The sequence below is a fragment of the Leptopilina boulardi genome, unplaced genomic scaffold (assembly GCF_019393585.1).
Source record: "Leptopilina boulardi isolate dan_hultmark-lab unplaced genomic scaffold, ZJU_Lbou_2.1 LbouV2_291, whole genome shotgun sequence".
In the NCBI taxonomy this organism is placed as follows: Eukaryota; Metazoa; Arthropoda; class Insecta; order Hymenoptera; family Figitidae; genus Leptopilina; species Leptopilina boulardi.
In genome coordinates, this window is record NW_026137853.1 from 604,208 (window position 1) to 613,172 (window position 8,965).

Here is an 8,965-nt window from a genome sequence, read left to right on the forward strand (position 1 = left end):
TACAAAACTGCAAGAATTGGGCGTGGCCACTTCAAGAAAGCCGGGAAAGTGATATTGCTTTTCTATACTATTCTTAGTTTCAGTCAAAGACGTGGAAAGTACTTTTAAATTTACAATATGATTTTAAATTTTCAAATAAGCACAAATATTCCAAATAAAAAAAAATAATAAAAAAATAAAATAATAATAATAATTTATAATACTTTGTTTTAATAATTTAAATTGATTTATTATTCACCTTTTTATTATTAAAACAAAAAAAATTAATTTCCAAATATAAATAGTTATAGATAAATTTTGAAAAAAATATAAAAAAAAGTGGAATAATAAAATATACATTATTCTCCAATTTGCTTACTTATAAAAAGAAGAATGTGTATTTATATTTTATAGCAGAACTGAAAGTTCTCGCAAATGGACCATAAAAATAAATTGACATTATGTTTATTAATTAGATTAATGATAATGTTAAATTCTAACGAACAAAATTTTTAACAATAGAAATTTCTCTGTAAAATTTAATCAATATAATGTAATAAAAGACTCAAATTATTATTATTATTATTATTATTACGCAACATAAATAATTAGAGGAAATTTATACTAATTATAATCACTTTCCACTAATTCAAATTTAGAGAGTTAAACACAAATTTCCTAATACATATATAACATTATTGTTAATAAGTTAATATTCTAAAACGTTACACATTTATATAAAAAATATTTGCCAAATAATTTTTTTTTTTTAAACAAATAAATATTAAATTCACTCTTGAGACAAATATATGTTTTTTTCTCTATGGATGCAGAAAACTAAATGTCCATATAGAGAGCGTAGGCGATATGTAAAGAATTGTCGGGACTTCGTTTCTTTAATTTTTTTTTTTTTTTTATCACTGTCATTGTTCTTTGATATTCGTGGAAGAGTTATTCGTTTCCTCGGATATTTACCTATATGCCGTGTGTACATTGTCAGTGCGTGTGAAGTGCGTCACGTAGGAGAAATGCAGTTAGACGTCCCACACGACATACACGAGTCTCTCAGAGACATGAACCTACGAGAATATTCTGTCACTGCAAACAATGGCTTTTCCATGAATATGACACTCCACATGTCTGAATTGAATAGTAATTGAACAAAATCGAACAAATTTGTCTATTTCAATTCACCACATTAATAATATTAAAAAAATTAATTAATTTATTATTTATTATATTATTATTTTATTTTTTATTATAAAATGAAAAAAAAATTATTTAAATCAAAAATATAATTTATTTGAATTAAAAAAATATTTTTTTTTATCTCTGGGTGTAAGGAGGGAAAGAAGCGCAGCGATTGGCTACCCCCACTCTTGCTATGCAGCGCACGCAGAGTACGAGACAAAGAAACCGAAACTAGCGCCACTAAAATGTAACGCTAGTCCGGACTTCTAATATTTTTTTTTTTTAGAAATCTCTCTCAAGGTTTAATTGTTATCTAATATAATAATTATTTATAGAGAGGGTCCAGTTCAACCCATATTAGAAGAATCGAATTTTTTTAAAAAAAATACAATAAGAGGGCGGCATTATAACCTTTCTTTATTATAATAATAATAACAAATAACTAGGTCACCTTGTCGGAGTTTTTTTTTTTTTTTTTGCAACATATATTATATCGGATATAAGGAAACTGAAACCGATGCAAGCACGACACACAGCACACGTGGCTTGAAAATCCGGTTTCAGAAAAAAGACACGATCTCAGGGTCCCTTATGGTCCCCAAACTTCCAGGAATCATTCGTTTTAACCATTTAAGATTTTAAACAGACGACGAGGTCTGCAATAATTTTTAACACTTGGTCTTCGAATCTTTTTTATTCTACATCCCAAATATAATATGGTTAAAACATTTTCAAATGTCGAAATAAGAATTTTTAATAAATTAAGAACAACTTTTTAATGGAGAAAAAAAAATGCAAAGAAAAAAAATTTTAATTCTAATGTGATTTTTATGTTTTCAAATTTTTAAATTAATCAAACAATAGCAATAATGGGGTTATTTACCTTAAGATTTCTTTGGAAAAAAAATTTATGAGAATTATAGTTCCATTTAAGGTAAATCGTGTTCTACTTGTCAAGACCCTACGTGAGAATAAGTTGAACCGTTTATTTAATACGTGTCTATATTTCTTGTTAACATTCTTCAGACTTTAGAAAACTAGTTCGTGGGCACCAGGAAATTTCATATACACATCAGGTTAAACAAGCATTTCAATTATACAATTTCTTAAATAAAATATAATCAACATAAAATTGTCATAACTTCTGGTCAAATTTTTTTTATTTTTCAATTTTCAGATTACGTATATTCATCACAGACAACCACTTTTCTTTATCCAATTTATACTACTCTGTCACTATTATTTATTATTATTATTATTATTATTATTTTATTTTTTATATTATTATTACTTTATTTTTTTTTATCAGGGAAGCCAAACAGCCGCACGTTTTCTTTTATCTAAAATAAAAAGAAAAATATATTTAAAAAATATTGTATAAAATACTTTAAAAAAAAAATTATATTTTTTATAACAAAAAGATAATATAATAAACTATTATTATAATTAAAAAATATTATATTTCTATTGTACACGGAAAGAAAAGGAATGGTTGGGCCAACCATAGGTATTGATAAATACGTCCCATCAATATTATATGGTTACCACAACCATATCTTTAGTTGATACAACCATAGTATGGTTGGCCTAACCAAAGGTTAGGTTGTCACATCAAAATGACGAAAAATTGCAAATTTGATGTGTCAACCTGACCTTTGGTTGCGCCAACCATACTATGGTTGTATCAACTAAAGATATGGTTGTGGTAACCATATAATATTGATGGGACGTATTTATCAATACCTATGGTTGGCCCAACCATTCCTTTTTCTCCGTGTATTGTAAATTTTTTTTAAAAATTTGTCCCTATAATTTCTTTTTATAATTTATTTACGTACTTTGATAAGCCTTTAGAGCTTGCCCATTTGAAGCCCAAAAAATAAGTAAAATTGCCATTATGCAAAATGTTGAAAAAACTTTCATCGTTGTTGCGAGAATATTTTTGTGACTATTTTGAAAAAAAAATGTCTCGCTTTTTTAAACACTCAAATTTAGGGGTTTCTATTTTGTAAAATTTATCGTTATCTATGTAATTTAATGCTTTGTTGTTTTTACAAAAAGTCTTTATTACAAAAAAAGTAATTGTCATACGGCTTTTAAATATAAAGATAATAATTTTTTAGTTCTATTTTTTTCTAGTAATTTAAAATGTTAAATGTCCCACATTATCATAAGATAATAAAAAAAGGAACTAAAAAAATTATTCAATAACTGAAATAAAGTATTAAATTTTTTTTTTTTTGAAAAGCAAATTGAAATCAAAAATAAAAAAAAATGAAAAAATTGAAAACAATTTGTATGAATTATATTAAAAATGAACTGCAGATGCTACAAAAGTAGGCAATATATTATATTATTACTAATCAACATCTTTTAATAATTTACATAAACCCACACTATTTTTCATGCATTAAAATCCATCAACATTTTACAGGAAATGTATAAAGTTAAAATTACCCACGTTTATTGGAGAAAATAGAATTCTGAAACAATATAATGAATCCTTTCGTCACCTTCTTATGTTACTTAATGTTTATTGCACAATAAAACATTGTACAACAGAAAAATTTTTTCTATATAACAAATTTTTTTTATATATCGTCCGCATGTGTATATTTATTTCTTTCGTAGGCATTTGATAACACAAGGACATTTAATTGATTCAAAAGTCAATGACCTAAGATATTGTTTTAAATAAAATTTTTTATTTTTGCCTATAAAAGTTATATATCTTTATTTAAATTTTTTAGTTTAAAAATAAATAATAATTTTAAATTTAATTTCATAATAAGTTATTTATTTATTTATTTATTATTTAAAAAAATTATTTATTTTATTATTTTATTTTAATTTAAAAAAATGTCTTATTATAAATTATTTATTTTCTTTGTGCAATATTTTTCTCTACTAATAATATATAATTTTTTTTCCGGTTGATAAGAAATTTGTTTTTTTATCATAGACAATAATGAGAAAGGCCAAAGTTGATAATAAATAAATTTATAATAAAAAAAAAGTATTGAGCGTGAGTATATAAAGACAAGTAAATGTTTTTTTTCTCAATATTCTGCTTTTGAAGTTACATTATAAATAAATCAACAATGAAAGTTTATTCAACACTTTTTGTGGCAACAATTTTACTTGTTTGCTGGGCAATTATGGGAGAGGCAGCTGCTCCTCTAGCTCCAATAAGTAAGTAAAATAATTCAATTTATAAAATTTATAAATTATATTTTAACAATAATTGTAAGTAAAAGAAAAAAAATTTGTAATGTTTGAATTTTGTGATAAAATGCAAATTTTTCATTTAAGGCAGAGAGAAACGTGCTCCATCATGATTGATGTCTCTTAGAAAATTTAGCAAGTTTTAAATTAAATGTAAATCCAACACTAAGTTACTTCATTGTATAATAATATCGAAAAATATGATAAATAAACTGCTGAATTGATTGTATTTTATAATTTTATTTTTAATTTAATTTAATGATTAAAATTTTACTTTAATTGAAACAATATATTATTTTATATAAACAGAGGCCTGATATAATTTGAAAACGATTATTTTTCCAAATAGATTTATTTATTTTTCAACTTGATAAAAAGTTTCCTTAAAACGTTTAAAATAATTTGTTTTAAATTATTCTTTTATCATTAAACAATAATGAAACAAAACCAAGGTTGTAGTTATTTAAATTATTAAAAGTATAAAAAGCTAAGAACAATTTTTTTTCAATATTTAACAAAAAATTTTAAGTTACCTTAAATAAATCAACAATGAAAGTTTATTCAACACTTTTTGTGGTAACAATTTTACTTGTTTGCTGGGCAATTGTGGGAGAAGCCATTCCTTGGGCTCCATTACGTAAGTGACAAAAAGAAATTTTTTAATTTCTAAAATTATATTTTTTAAATTGTAACAAAATTTCCAATTACTTAATTTAACTAAACTAAATTTAACTAAATGTTAAATTTATAAAAAAAATTACATTTTCGTGACAGTGTTTTTTTTTTTTAATTTCAGAAAGAAGAAAACGTATGATCTAATTCAGAATAAGAATGACAAAATGATAAATTTTCAAAATTTGATATAAAAATGTAATACTATCAATTAAATAAACTGTTAAATTAATTGTATTCTAATTTTAAGGAACATTTGTCGAAAAAAAAATTCGGTCAAATTATTGAACAAAAGATTTTTCTCTGCTTTGAACTACTTTCACTAATTGAATATTAATTTATCAAATCAATTTAAATGATTTCGTGTATGATTAATAAATTTCATAAAATTCTCTAGTCATTTCCGGTTTAGTTTATACTCTCATTGATGAAGAGAAAAATGATGAAATATCAATAAACATTGCGTTAAAGTAAAAGCATTATTATTTTAATAACAAATTTAGAATAAGAGTGACGTTTTTCCTTTTATTCTTCAATTTTTGAAAATTAAAGCCATCTGTTATTTTTTTAAAGTTTCAAAATGAAGATTTCGTTTCATAAAAATCTAGTAATTTTTGTTTCAAGAAAAAAAATTGTTTTCAAATTTAATAAAACAATACAATATAAAAATAATAAAAAATAATATTAAAAAATAATGCTATAAACGTTATTTTTTAAATCTTTGGAATAAAATTTTAAAAAAGGAAAAATAATCTAAAAAGTTATAAAATTTATATTTTTTAAGGACGATATTTTGTTTTTAACTAAATCAACTTTCACTCAGAAAGCTCTAACTTTCGAAATTTTGATCAATACAACGAATATGTATAGAAACAAAAGAATTGAAAAAGTAATTTAATTTTTTCAAAAATTGGAAAGAAACGCTATAAAATGGTTTTTATTTTCTTATTTTAACTCGCTTATCAGATTAATTTAATAAAATTTCTTTTGTGAAAAATTTTTTTAATTGTGTATAATTAATACTAATTAGCAAATAATAATAAAAATAAAAATAATAATAATAATAATAATAATAATAATTATAATAAAGAAAGAAATTAAAGAAAGTCGAAATTTCGAGAGAAGATGAAAATTATAACGAAAAAAAGCCTGAATACTTTTCCTTCTTAATCGAGCCAAAAATAATAATTATCTCTCTATAAATATACAATTCATAAAATTGCCGAGCTGGAAGATACATACAATCTTATGCAAGAAACTCATATATGCGTATTTGTCGCATAACACACTCGCTTTGGCATTCACTTTAAGGTTAAACTCCTGTGACATTTTGGATGACTTTCACCCGAGAGCTGCTTTCTTCGTTGTTTTCGTTTCGATTTCATTCGACACGAGAGTGAGCAACAGGGTGCGGTCTTTAGCACTCTTATTGCATTTATTAGACTATGCACTACTGGAAACAAATAAACGCTATATTGCTATACTTTATTTTTTCTTTTTTTACGATTCAAAAGACAATGAGGACAAATATTATTATTACTCTCTCACAATGCGATTGACCGTGACACAAAATTCAACTTCAAAGAACAATTTCCAAATCAAAAAAAAAAAAAAAAAAAAAAAACCCAAATATATTTTTATATTGACAAAATATTATTATTTACCTCAAATAATCAAAATAATTCACTCAGAAAAAAATTTGTTTGAAACAACTAAATTGTTGGTTGAATTAACTATGTATTGATATAAAATTAACCAAACTTTTAGTTGAATCAATAAAAAATTTATTTGGCCCCATCAAATTATTTCTTGATATAAATTTATTTAAAATAAACCAAACGTTTATTTAGATCAAATAAATATTTATTTGAATGTTATGAAATTTTTTTGAAATCAAATAAATTTTTTTTTTTTTTTGAAACAACCAAAAAATTGTGTTAATATAAAAAAATTATATATTTGATTTAAATAAAGAATTTTCTCTAAGTGAATTTTTATTTGAATAGCCAAACAACTTTGATTCTTAATTTAATTCCTAACCAAACTTTGACAATAATTTTTTTCTACAAAACTAAATAATTCCAAAATTCGATTGAGACAAACAAAAAAAATTTGTTTGTGTTTGAAATAATTTTTTTTTTTGTTACAAAACAATATTTTAGAAACCTATATTTATATAGAGTGGAAAAAATAGAAAATAAAGATGATTAATGAAAATTGAATGCTAAGAATGTTTAACATATTTATTCAAACTATCTGTAAATATACATATATGATACAAAAGTTATATATTTTAATGCGTTAACTTTCCCCCGAGAAATTCGATACTTTCTCGTATTTGTAGCAATAAGACTGGACCCAAGACAAATGCCATAGATATATATTTAATCTTCTCTAATAATAATAAGAAATTTAGTTGACAATTGTACAACTTTTTTTGACCCTAAAATTTTTTTTGGCTCCAACCAAAAAAATAGAAATATCAACAACAACATAATGGATATAGTGTATAGAAAATGATAAATACGACCGCGGGAAAGTAGAGAGAGAGAGAGAAAGAGAGATAATTTTGTGGCATTTGAGAAAAGTTGGTTGTAACACCTGAATTTATAATTATGTGGGAAGGAAAGAGATGAGGGGACTCGTGGACCGGAATGCGGCATCAGCATCCAAGGAGAACCACTTTGGTACTGCACCCTAGAAATTTCGCGTTCTCGCACGTCTATTCAACACGAAATGTTCGCGTGCACTCTCCGCGGGTGTGTTTTTCTGCACACATACATATATATATATATATATATATATATATTAGATCCTTACACCGCACACTGAATATTTAGTTATTTCAATTTCACCAAATAAATTTATCAGAAATATTAAAAAAAAAAATTTTTTTTAATTGTAAAAAATATTAATAAAATGTAAGAAAAAATTGTAAAAATAATAAAAATATTCATAAATCTTGTTAAAAAAGAATTAATATTTAACTCCTAATATGGGAGTTAAATGTTAACTCCTGCTTTTTAAGTGTAAATAACAGTATTTAAAAAAAATAAGATTTATAGATACTGAAAATTTTCTTTCCTGGTGTTTATATTTCTCATGAGTTGTATAATATTTTACCCAGTATTTTTTTTATTTGCGATCGCATAAATTATTTATATTTCAATTTTTGTTTTTCTCTATAAAACATATACACTTGTCATCACGATATATTATTTATTAATTCAATAAACACCGTTTGCAAAACTTGTAAATCTGCGAATATCTTGAAATATTCGAGATCAATTGCAAATTATTCCGTGAGAAAGAAAGAGAGACAGAGAGAAAGAGAGGAGAGATCTAATTAATGCACCGAGGTTATTTAATATACAAATGTCTATTAAATCACCTCGTTGATCGTCTGACGTGTCGTTTGACATTTATTACTCGTTGCTAATACAATGCTATATGCAATACCTTCGTTCAAAGACCTAAAACACACATTGTAAGAAAAAGTTGATTGCATCACAATCATTGGGTTCAAAGAACTTATTGTCTACAAGATTCTATTATGTTTCTCTCTACAAACATTTATAGTTTGTTATTTATCTTCTATATCTATTATGTATATATACTTATTTTCAATTTTATTTACAAGTTTATATACACACCCAGAAAAAAGGTAATCTCATATTAAGAGGAAAATAAAATAATTAAATTATAAAAAAGAAAAATTAGTTTTTTGAAAGAAAAAATATAAATAGAATTTTCCTCTTGATTCAGAGTTTAAAAAATTAAAAATTGAGAGAATTAATTTAACAATTTATTCTTTAATTTAGTATAAGAAAAAAATTTATTTAATTCAAATAATCGATTACTTGACTATTTATTAAATAAATATTTTTAAATAATTATT

At 23.8% G+C, this 8,965-nt stretch overlaps 1 long non-coding RNA gene across 2 annotated transcripts; it reads left to right on the plus strand.

Annotated features, from left to right (window-relative positions):
- The first annotated feature begins 4,122 nt into the window (after positions 1-4,122).
- LOC127282243 (uncharacterized) lies at positions 4,123-5,206 on the plus strand. 2 transcript variants are annotated; one of them, XR_007843174.1, is made up of 3 exons: positions 4,195-4,362; positions 4,483-5,032; positions 5,192-5,206. It is a non-coding gene; the product is annotated as an uncharacterized LOC127282243 (long non-coding RNA). The 2 variants fall into 2 exon arrangements; XR_007843175.1 differs by lacking the exon at positions 5,192-5,206 and having other exon boundaries at positions 4,123-4,362; positions 4,483-4,624.
- The last annotated feature ends 3,759 nt before the right edge of the window (positions 5,207-8,965 follow it).